Source organism: Cebus imitator, unplaced genomic scaffold (genome assembly GCF_001604975.1).
Source record: "Cebus imitator isolate Cc_AM_T3 unplaced genomic scaffold, Cebus_imitator-1.0 Scaffold76, whole genome shotgun sequence".
In the NCBI taxonomy this organism is placed as follows: Eukaryota; Metazoa; Chordata; class Mammalia; order Primates; family Cebidae; genus Cebus; species Cebus imitator.
Genome location: NW_016107391.1, coordinates 1,888,095 through 1,900,002, shown reverse-complemented (window position 1 = coordinate 1,900,002; position 11,908 = coordinate 1,888,095). Strand labels below are relative to the sequence as shown.

Below are 11,908 nucleotides of genomic sequence, written 5' to 3'. Positions count from 1 at the left end.
CCATCTCTACTAAAAATACAAAATTTAGCCGGGCATGAAGGTAGGAGGTACATGCCTGTAATCCCAGCTACTCAGTGGCTGAGGCACAAGAATTGAGAATTGCTAAAACCCAGGAAGCAGAGGTTGCAGTGAGCTGAGCTTGTGCCACTGCACTCCAGCCTGGTGACACAGAGACATTCTGTCTCAAAAAAGAAAAGAGAAACTAGCTACAATTAAAGTATGAACTGTTGGGAGGCCGAGACAAGCAGATCACGAGGTCAGGAGTTCAAGACCATCCTGGCCAACATAGTGAGACCCCAACCCTACGAAAAATACAAAAAAATTAGCCAGGCGTGGTGGCAGGCACCTGTAATCCCAGCTACTTGGGAGGCTGAGGCAGGAGAATAGCTTGAACCTGGGAGGCAGAGGTTGCAGTGAGCCAAGATTATACCACTGCACTCCAGCCCAGGCAATAGTGGCACAATCTCGGCTCACTGCAACCTCCACCTCCCGGGTTCAAATGATTCTCCTGCCTCAGCCTCCCAAGTAGCTGGGACTACAGGCACGCCACCACACCTAGCTAATTTTTGTATTTTTATTAGCGACAGGGTTTCACCAAGTTGGCCAGGATGGTCTGGATCCCTTGACCTGGTGATCCACCTGCCTCAGCTTCCCAAAGTGCTGGGGTTACAGGTGTGAGCCACCGTGCCCAGCCCACAGTATGAGATTCTGTCTCAAAAAAAAAAAAAAAGTATGAACTGGCTGGGTGTGATGATTCATGCCTGTAATCCCAGCACTTTGGGAAGCCAAGGCAGGAGGACTGATTGAGTCCAGCAGTTTGAGACTAGCCCTGGCAACATAGCAAGATCCTGTCTCTATAAAAATTAGCCAGGTGTGGTGGTATGTGCCTGTAGTCCCAGCTACTCAGGAGACTGCAGCAGGAGGACTGCTTCAGCCTTGGATGTTGAGGCTACAGTGAGCTGTGTTTGCACCACTACATTTCAGCCTGTGTGGCAGAGCAAGACCTTTTCTCAAAAAACAAAATAAAGTATGAATCAATGTTTTTAAAAATTTCATCAGCTGAAAGATACAACACAATTTCAGATAATTTAAATGTGCAAAAAATAGGCAATGAGAATTTACAAAAATAATTTCAATAAAACAAAAATACTACCATTCTGTCAATTAAAATATTGATCTACAATTGCATTTGCAAATGTCCTCCCCTCACAACTAAAATACTTTTAATTAAAATGTTCAAAATTGAAAAGTTAGGATTTTGTTGTTGTTGTTGTTGCCCAGGCTAGAGTGTAGTGATGCAATCTTGGCTCACTGCAACCTCTGCCTCCTGGGTTCAAACGATTCTCCTGCCTCAGCCTCCCAGGTAGCTGGGATTCCAGGTGTCTGCCACCACATCTGACTCATTTTTTGCATTTTTAGTAGAGATGGGGTTTCACTATGTTGGCCAGGCCGGTCTCGAACTCCTGGCCTCAGATGATCCACCCACCTCGGCCTCCCAAAGTGCTGGGATTACAGGCATGAGTCACCATGCCTGGCCTGAAAAGTAAGGAATTTTTATATTCTAAAAGATGATACTATGAAATTTAAAATTTCATTTTCAAAAAATACTTTTTTTTCTAGGAGATGTTAGTTAATGGCTCTGCTTAAGCTGCATCCCTATCTAAGACACATTTACATATTCTACTTGAGGTCAGTTAGTACCTGTTAATAACAATCAGAAGAAAAGGATATTAACACCGAAGTCTGTATTTCAGTTCAGAGTGGACTTTGTGCACATCCCATTTATTCTCTAGCTGGTAGAGCTGAGACTGCTGAAGCTGGTTAAGAGGCCAGGATGTTGAACTCATATTACAAATACTATGAAAATCCTGCCATCTGCAGAAAAGAAACACAGAAGATGGTGTTAGGACCCTCTCCAAATTAAAATTCTGAATTTCCACTATCACCAATTAAGTCAAACACATCCTAACATATAGCCAATCCTAATCTACAGGTGCATTTTACTCTCCTAGGGTAGACTATCTGAGCCACATGATTAAAGGAGTATTTGCATGTCCCCAGCAGTGATCTGTCTGCCCTCAGACATGAGGAGGAGCTAAGGAAGAACACCAAGTTCATATGAGAGGACAGTACACCACGCCCCATAACAAACAGCCTCTTAAGTTTCTTTTTTGTTTAGTTTTTTCTTCTCTTCTGCTTCTTATATTCCTTCATTTGCCATCTCCCTCCAGTTTTTCCTCTCTCTTGCTCATGAATTTATCCTGCCAGTGACACTCAAGGTTAATTTTGATATCAAAAAAATACTTAAACAAGAGTATACAAACACAAACTTTTAAATTTTATTCTAAATGCTTTAGAGCTAGGCTTCTTCACTGGAGTGAGGGGAAAAGGGAATATAGTCCATAGTTGGTGGGCACGTGTAATCCCAGTTACTTGGGAGGCTGAGGCAGGAGAATCGCTTGAACCCAGGGGAGGAGGTTGCAGTGAGCTAAGATCGCAACTCTACACTCCAGCCTGGGTGGCAGAGCAAGACTCCGTCTCAAAAAAAAATAAAGTCGGGGCGGGGGAGGGGGGGGAGATTCAGAATCAATTTACATTTATTGAGCACCTACTATGTACTGTATTAGGGCCTAATACAGTACATAGTAGGTGCTCAATAAATGTAAATTATCTTCTCTTTTTGTCACATTATCTTATTTAATCTTAATTTTACTAGGTGAGAGATATGGTGCTAATTGAATTAAGCTTTTTGTTTCTTCCTGTTAAAACATTTGCAAATGGTATGAGAGATTAATTTATGCAGTTTATGATTTTAGGTTAGTGTTCCCCATCTGTCTGCACATTAGAATCTTCTGAGGAGCTGTTTTTTAAAATCTCAATACCCAGGCCACACCCCAGAACAATTAATTCAGGCCTCAGTGGTTTTCCAAGTCCTCCAGGTGATGCCAATATGCAGCCAGGGCTAAGAACCTGTACTCCAGGCAGGGTTTCAACAGTTCCTCATGACCTACCCTACGAAATTTCAGCTTGTGAAGCTGTCACCTGGAATCCAGTACCTCAATTCAGGTTGCTAACTCTCATTGCCTTCTCATTCTATCCATCTGATCTTCGGGTGCCCTGGTTAGGGTTCGGCTCGCCACCCGGCGTGCGGAGTCGTTTGGGCCACTGCCCCCAAACCGGGGCAGGCCCACCAAGGCTAGCTATCAGCCCCAGCGCTGGGGTCAAAGGGCGCTACGCGGGCGTGTGAGCTGCTGACCAGCCTGGGGCGTCCCGAAGGAGCAGGGCCCAAACCTTCCCTTTCCTGCTCAGCGTCCCGAAGGGAGTCCTGGCCAGGCAGGCTGCGGACGCCGGGTGCGCGTTTGAGGGACTGAGGCCCACTGGACAGTCCCGGCCCGGCCCCCTTCTCTGCCTCGCGCGCCCAGAGAGCGGTCCCCACCGTACGTTCCGGCCGTCCGGCAGTGCCGAGCCCCAAAGTTCCGCCCTCCGCCCTTGCCCGGGACCCACTCACCGACACCAGCCGACCAGGCCTAGAGACGCCCGGCTGAACCGGCGCGCCGCCTCTTCCGTTCTCGGTAGCTGTCAGCTGAGCCGGGCGGATCTGGCTGGGGCGGCCGCCAGCTTAGGGAGGGCTCTGCGCAGCCGCCGTGGTCGCCCCAGTCTCTCGGGCGCCTCCAGCAGGGTAAAGGCGGCGCTGCAGGCGCGACCACTGTCACCGACACCACTGCGGGCCCGGTGCTCAGAGGAGGCTCTTTTCAGTAGGACCGATGGGGCCCGAGAATTCGAATTTTTACCACTCCCTAGAGGTGACCGTGAGGCAGTGGTCTACCTAGGGCAGAGACTCTCACAACAATCCCAGACCTGCTTGTCTAAGTGGACTAAGCAAGTGTACTTCCTCCCGTTTACCTTCTGAGAAATGCTGCTGGTCTTTCTGGCATTCACTGTAGAAGCATGCACTCATGGTTCATGTTCCAATTGTAACCCCGACAGCATTTATTGAGCAGTTAGGATGCTTCAAGCATTGTGATAAATGCTCTATGTAACTGTTCTCTCTATATTCACTGTAACCTTATGATTTAGGCACCATGTGTTATTCTCACTTTACAAATAAGAAAACTGAGACTTAGGTGCAAGAACTTACCAGGGATCACATGATTATTATCAGGCTAAGCAAGAATTATATGCATCCTACCTCACACCATATGCAAAAATTAACTAAATATGGATCAGCGACCTAAATGTAAGAACTAAAATTGTAAAACCTTAGAAGAAAATGTAGGAGTAAATCTTTGTGAATTCAGATTAGGCAATAGTTTCTTAGATATGAAACCAAAGGCACAAGCAATAAGGGAAAAAAAAATACATAAATTGGATTCACCAAAACTAAAAACTTTAGTGCTTCAAAATGTCAGAGGCATTTGAACCAGAGCAACTTCATCTTGAGTAGGGGCTGAACAAGTGCATCTTGAATAGGGGCTGGGTAAAATAAGGCTGAGCAACCTACTGGGCTACATTCCCAGATAGTTAGGCATTCTAAGTCACAGGATGAGATAGGAGATCGGCACAAGATACAGGTCATAAAGATCTTGCTGATAAAACAGACTTCAGTAAAGAAGCTGGCCAAAACCCACCACAACCAAGATGGCCACAAGAGTGACCTCTGTTCATCCTCACTGCTACACTCCCACCAGCGCCATGACTGTTTACAAACGCCATGGCAACATCAGGAAGTTACCCTGTATGGTCTAAAAAGAGGAGGCATGAATAATCCATCCCTTATTTAGCATATCATCAAGAAATAACGGTAAAAATGGGCAACCCCCAGCCCTCAGGGCTGCTCTGTCTATAAAGCAGCCATTCTTTCATTCCTTTACTTTCTTAATAAACTTGCTTTCACTCTAGGGACTCCCCCTGAATTCTTTCGGGTGAGATCCAAGAATCCCCTCTTGGGGTCTGGATTGGGATCTCCTTCCTGTAACAAAAGGACACTATCAAGAAAATGAAAAGACAACCCACATGATAGAATAAAATATTTGCAAATCATATGTAGCTGATAAAGGTCTAGTTTTCCAAAATATATAAATAACTCCTGCAACTCAATAACAAAAAGACAAATAATCCTATTTTAAAATAGGCAAAAGGATCCAAATAGATTATTCTCCAGAGAAGATATGCAAATGATCAGTAAGCACATAAGAAGATGCCTGGCATCATTAGTCATTGGGAACATGCAAGCCAGAACCACCATGAGAAACCACTTTACACCCACTAGGATGGCTATTTTTAAAAGACAGATAATAGCAAGTATTGGTGAGGATGGGGAGAAATTGGAACCTTCATATGCCACTGATGGTACTGTAAAATGGTGCCACCATTTTGGAAAACAATTTGGGAGATTCTGAAAAAGTTAAACATAGTTACAATAAGACTCAGCAATTCTACTCTTGGAAACATGTGTTTGCACAAAAACTTGTAGACAAATGTTCATAGTAACAGTATTCACAATAGCCAAAAAAATGGAAATGACTCAAATGTCCATCAATAGATGAATTAAGAAAATGTTATATTCATACAATGGAATATTGTTCAGCTATAAAAAGGAATGAATTGAGCTGAGATTGTGCCATTGCACTCCAGCCTGGGTGACAGAGTGAGACCTTGTCTCAAAAAAAGAAAAAAAAAAGGAATAAAGCACTAATACATGCTACAACATGGATGAACCTTGAAAACATTATGCCAAGTGAAAGAAGTCAAACATGGCTGGGTGTGGTGGCTCATGCCTGTAATCCTAGCACTCTGGGAGACTGAGGCAGGTGGATCAGTTGAAGTCAGGAGTTCAAGATCAGACTGGTCAACACAGTGAAACCCTGTCCCTTCTAAAAATACAAAAATTAGCTGGGTGTGGTAGTACACGCCTGTGGTTCCAGGTACTCAGGAGGCTGAGGCAGGAGAATCGTTTGAACCAGGAGATGGAGGTTGCAGTGAGTCACTGCATTCCAGCCTGGGTAACAGAGCAAGACCCTGTCTCAAAAAAAAAAAAAAAAAAGAAGTCAAACACTAAAAGCCACATATTGTTTCTCATTTATATGAAATGTCCAGAATAGGCAAATCCCATAGAGACAAAAAGTAGTTTAGTGGTTGCCAGTAGCTGAGGCAGGAGGGAATGGGAAGGGACTGCTAATAGAAATAGAGTTTCTTTGGGTGATGAAAATATTGTGGAATTAGAGAGTAGTAATAGTTGTATAGCTTTGTGAATGTACTAGAACCGCTGGATATACTTCTGAAGAGTTAATTTTATTGCATGTGAATTATGTCTTAATTAAACATTTTTTTAGGTACAAAGCACTATTCTCAGCACTTAAAGTGGAATAAAATGTTGGCTCCTGCTCCTGGGATCCATCAAACTAATATGCCCCTCACAATCTGATAAGCTCCTGCACCCACTTTTTCTTATATTTCTTCCTCCAAAAGAGTAGCTTGCAGAGCTAGGACTCTAACCTAAGCCTACAACATTCTAAAGCTCTTACCACCATTGCCTCATAGGCAGGATTAGATTCATGGGCCAGCAACCCATGCAGTCACATAGAGCCCTGAACTTAGAAGGGCCCCAGATTTAGAGGTGCCTTGCTCTTAAAATGATACAATGGACTTCGGGGACTTATGGGGTAAGTGTGGGAGGGGAATGAGGGATAAAAGACTCCAAATAGGTATACTACTCCAGTGATGGGTACACCAAAATCTCATACATCACCACTAAAGAACTTATGTAACCAAATACCACCTGTACCCGCATAACTTATGGAAAAACTAAAAAATAAAATAAAAAAGAAGTGCCTTGCTCTTGATTTGATGCTATGCTTTCACCCTCTTGAAATTCTTGATAATTTTTGAATGAGAGGCTGGGCTGCATTTTTATTTTGCCCTGGGTTCTGTAAATTATGTAGTTGGTCTTATACCCAGGAGAGAGAAAAAAACCAAGTGAGTAAATCAGGGCACCCAAGGGCTTACCTGGCTGCCATAGAGAGAGCCTTAAAATACAAATAATAACTTCTAGTTTTCTGTACTATAAATCCTGATTGTCACAGGACAGAAACCTAAATACCCTTCTAATAGATACCAAAACCAGAAACATATCTCTGAAAAATGCAAAGGAAGGAAGAAGAATCTCCAAAGCCATTCATTAATATCATTATTCATGTTTAGCAAAAGGAATAACACCAAGAGCAAATGCACAACAACCCTACCTCACAGTGCTCAGAGAGGGGAGACCAGAGACCTCTTAGATGGAAAAAGTGAGGGACCCCATGCACCAACCAACTTGGGAAATTCTCACGAAGTCAGAGCAGGAGGTGAATTATGACATCATGTCATGACCTCATGTCAGAAGTCACAGGATAGAGAGAATAGAGAATTTCAAAGCAGTGTTAATATTTAGCGAATGTTTCAAGTGAACTAAAGATTTAGAGTCCAATTTTGAGGACAGAATTGGATAAAGAGAGCCTTCTAATAAGTTTTGGTTTTGATTCTAGGAAAATAATAGACTTTAGTGTCTTTGGTCTCTCCCCATGTGCCTAGCCCTTCACCGGGCTAAATATTTCACGTACATTCTCTCATTTAAATGCCCAGGACCCTACATCTTACGTAATTTCGTGTCCCCACTTTACAGAAGAGAAAATTGAGGCACTAAGATTTGTTTTTTTAATAAGGGCTTTTATATTTACACAATTACTATTTATGACATTTTTATTCATTATTATTTTTAATATAAAAAGGTGTAATAAAAGACAGCAATGTAGCCAGGCACAGTGGCTTACACCTGTAATCCCAGCACTTTGGGAAGCCAAGGCGGGTGGATCATAAGGGCAAAAGATCGAGACCATCCTGGCCAACACGGTGAAACCCTTTCTCTAGCGAAAATACAAAAATTAGCTAGGCATGGTGGTGTGCACAAGTAATCTTAGCTACTTGGGAGGCTGAGGCAAGGGAATCGCTTGAATCCTGGAGACGGATGTTGCAGTGAGCCAAGATCGCGCCACTGCACTCCAGCCTGGTGACAGATCGAGACTCCATCTCAAAAAAAGAAAAAAAAAAGACAGCAATGTCATAAACTTGAGCTCAACGGTATTATTATACTTTGGGGTTTTGTTTTTGAGACCAAGTTATGCTCTGTCACCCAGGCTGGAGTGCAGTGGTGCGATGTCAGTTCACTGCAACCTCTGTCTCCCAGGTTCAAGCGATTCTCCCGAGTAGCTGGGATTACCAGCGCACGGCACCATGCCTGGTTAATTTTTGTATTTTTAGTAGACACAGGGTTTTGCCATGTTGCCCAGGCAGGTCTTGAATCCTGGGGTCAAGTGATCCACCCACCTCGGCCTCCCAAAGTGCTGGGACTACAGATGTGAGCCACCGTGCCCGGGGCCACTTTTTTTTTTTAACTTTTAAGTTCATGACTACATGTGCAGGTTTGTTATGTAGGTAAATTCATGTCACGGGGGTTTGTTGTACAGATTATTTAGTCACCCAGGTATTGTCTAGTACTTATTATTCTCCCTCATTCTCTCCCTGCTTCCATCCTCCACTCTCTAATAGGCCCCAGTATCTGTTGTTCCCTTCTCTGTGACCATGTGTTCTCATCATTTAGCTTCCACTTACAAGTGAGAATATGTGGTATTTGGTATTCTGTTCCTGTGCTAGTTTGCTAAGGATGATGGAGGCACTAAGTTCTGACCAGTATCACACAGTGGTGGAGACACTGTTAGAGCCAATTCCTCCTCAGTCTGACTCTCTCCAGGAGCCTATAAGATAATTAGGACTTTTTGTAACAAATGCAGACAGTAAAATAGCTCTTGCCTTAAGAACTAAACGGGAAGGCCCGAGGGAAGTTAGGATTCGAGTTTATGACATAAGGATAGGAGAGAATGAGAACACAGACAGAGAAAGAGATCCAATTCCACCCCCTGTCCCCAGGGACACTGATGATGATGGAGCCTAGGGAGAGGGGAGGATACAGTATACAACCTAGACCAGAGGTCGGGACCCAGGCCATGGAGTGGAGATGAGTGAGTCACAAACTATGACTTGTTACTATGCAGGTTAGCAGATCTGACTGTGCTTGCATTTGTTCCCTTCCATCACTGGCATCCTGTGGGTGTCCAGAAACTTTGCTGAACTCATCCCACCATCCCGAGGGGACTGCCTCCTTTTCCATAGCTACCACTCACAAGCACTCCTGAAACAAGCCCTTGAACATAGAGGGGCAGCAGTGTGGAAAGGAAAACCCTGCTCAAATCTTGGATAAACAGTAATGAGCCCTTCCACAGTATGGAAGTATCCCTGAATTCTTGCTGGTCTCTTTTCATCGTGTATTTGCTCATCATGTATATCTTAAAAGTCTATTATTGTGTGGGAATCTGCAAAAAAAAAAAATTCTTTTAAAATAGAGGCTTCCGGCTGGGGGTGATGGCTCACGCCTGTAATCCCAGCACTTTGGGAGGCCAAGGCATGTGGATCACCTGAGATCAGGAGTTCAAGACCAGCCTGGCCAACATGGTGAAACCCCATCTCTACTAAATATACAAAAACAAAAAAAAATAGGCAGGCTTTGGTGGTGGGCATCTGTAATCCTGGCCACTCAGGAGGCTGAGGCAGGAGAATTGCTTGAACCCAGGAGGCAGAGGTTGCAGTGAGCCCAGATTGCACCATTGCACTCCAGCCTGCTGGCAGAGTGAGACTTGGTCTCAAAAAAAAAAAAAAAAAAAAAATAGAGGCTTCATCCTAAAAAATTGGAAGCCCCTACACACTAGAAGCACAATTATAAATAACTAACACCTAAGTGTCGCTTATGTCCCAGGCCCCACTTTAAGTGCTGTATGTTAACAAAGATAAACCCAACATCAACCCTGTAACATAGCACCATCATCATCATCTTCATACCTATTTTAAGGCTAAGGAAACTGATCACATATAAGTTAACTAACTTGCCATTGTCACACAAATGGTAAATTACAAAGCCAATCCTTGAACCCAGGCAATTGGTACCCTGGGGTCATGTCATTAACCCCATTGCTATGCTTAGACCAAGTCAATACTCAGCTCAAGGAAAGTGGTCAACTGGGTCTACAAGGAGAAATAGCCAGATTACCTGCATGACCAGCTTCCCTGGCCAGTGCAACCTGAACAATAACTCAGGTCAGGTCATCCCAGGGTTATGTAAAGACTGACTGCTACAAGGGCTTGAGGTGGCTGACAGTATAAAATGTTTTCTGCGCTTCTGATGCAAGGTAAAATTTGATTTACAATAATAGGCACAGAATGATCATGTTTATACTCACAACCTGGCATTTTATTATTATTCCCCTGAATAACAGTGAAAAGAGCTTTGTAACCCCAAGGTAACATGGTTCTGTAAGGAGGAAAGAGGGGTGAGATTTAGCAGCAGCTGCCATCATAAATCAGTGTGCGGCTATTTCTCTCAGAGCTCCAGGCTCAACTCCTGGCTGTCGTAAACTTATAAAGGAAAGCCCCTGAGAATTTATGTAACGATGGGAAGACTCATTTTCCTTCCTGCAAGAGCCTTTCTGAAGCAAGGAGAGAATTAGGCCGATTAGACTCTATATGAAGAAAAAAACCAAGCCAATGGTTTAGAGGAAGGGAAAATGTGGGTCAACTTGAGCTACTTCCCTTGCCAAAAAAATGACCTTGTAAATAGACAGGAACATGCTGAATTCTACCAAATAAATGAGTGACTGGATGACCAAATGATTTAATAAATGAGTATCATCTAGGCTTCCTCCAGGGCGGTTCTTTCTGTGTAAAACAGTTCGATCTTGGAGTCACCCAGAAATGCCGAATACATAACAAGGCCAATCAACGGAGTTCGCTTTTGAATATTCATTCACAGATGATGCTCCCAGTCAATATGTTTGATTTTTTTGTGTGTTTACTAATAGATTTTCAAATTCACTGTGTAAACCAAAATTCCTTTTTTTTTTTTTTTTTTTTCTGGAGATGTTTTGTAATTAGTATATTTAAGAAGACAATACATTTCAAGAATTGCTTAAATTCTGATACCCAGATTTAAGCATGTGAACATATGATGAGACTTTTAAACATACAATTAAAGCTATTCATCATAATTTGCTATACTACCAACATTAGTTACTTTGGGGCGTAAGTCAAATGGTTTAAAGTAATCCTGTAACATACCTAAAGAACACCTTCCTACATTACGCATGCAAATTACTTCTCCACATAAAGGTCTTTTCACTTTAATTTTTATGTTACCCAGCTCTGAAGTCACTACTTGGGCTTATCATGGTCCACAGACAAGGAGGGAGGGGGTGCTAAATAACCAGGACTGGTCAAGATACATATGGATATATATATGGATGGCACAGCAGAAGGAAACAATTCTGGAAGTGCAAGCCTTCAAGAAGCAGCATATTATGATAAACCCCTCCTACAGAAAGGTATCATTTTAATTACTGATACCACAGATAAATTATATATCACGCCATCTTCCAGTAACAGTTGAGGCAATAGAATAAATGCAGAGGCATTACAATGAATCCCGCTTAATACAAATAACTATACAGACCAACACTTCTCTACAATTTTTTTCCTCATTACCAATTAAATACAGTTTTACTTTCATAGCTTAACAATGAAGGGTCGGGCCGGGCGCGGTGGCTCAAGCCTGTAATCCCAGCACTTTGGGAGGCCGAGGCGGGTGGATCACAAGGTCAAGAGATCAAGACCATCCTGGTCAACATGGTGAAACCCCGTCTCTACTAAAACTACAAAAAATTAGCTGGGCATGGTGGCGCGTGCCTGTAGTCCCAGCTACTCAGGAGGCTGAGGCAGGAGAATTGCCTGAACCCGGGAGGCGGATGTTTCGGTGAGCCGAGATGGC

General features: G+C 43.3%; 1 protein-coding gene and 1 long non-coding RNA gene across 6 annotated transcripts in view; one reads left to right on the top strand and one right to left on the bottom strand.

Moving 5' to 3' along the window:
- Positions 1–3,637, bottom strand: part of RNF14 (ring finger protein 14) — a 20,895-nt gene extending 17,258 nt beyond the window's left edge. The window contains exons 1-2 of one of the 5 annotated variants that reach the window (XM_017532271.2): positions 3,442–3,635; positions 1,702–1,875 (exon numbers count right to left, since the gene is read on the bottom strand). The gene's annotated coding sequence lies outside the window, so the exon portion shown is untranslated. Of the gene's footprint in view, positions 1–1,701; positions 1,876–3,056; positions 3,143–3,441 lie in introns of those variants that run through there. The other 4 variants (XM_017532270.2, XM_017532272.2, XM_037739894.1 and 1 more) reach the window with 4 other exon arrangements.
- Positions 1–9,919, top strand: part of LOC119471827 — a 20,374-nt gene extending 10,455 nt beyond the window's left edge. The window contains exon 3 of the long non-coding RNA XR_005200914.1: positions 9,908–9,919. This is a non-coding gene — a long non-coding RNA (uncharacterized LOC119471827). The remainder of the gene's footprint in view (positions 1–9,907) is intronic.
- Positions 9,920–11,908: the final 1,989 nt, after the last annotated feature.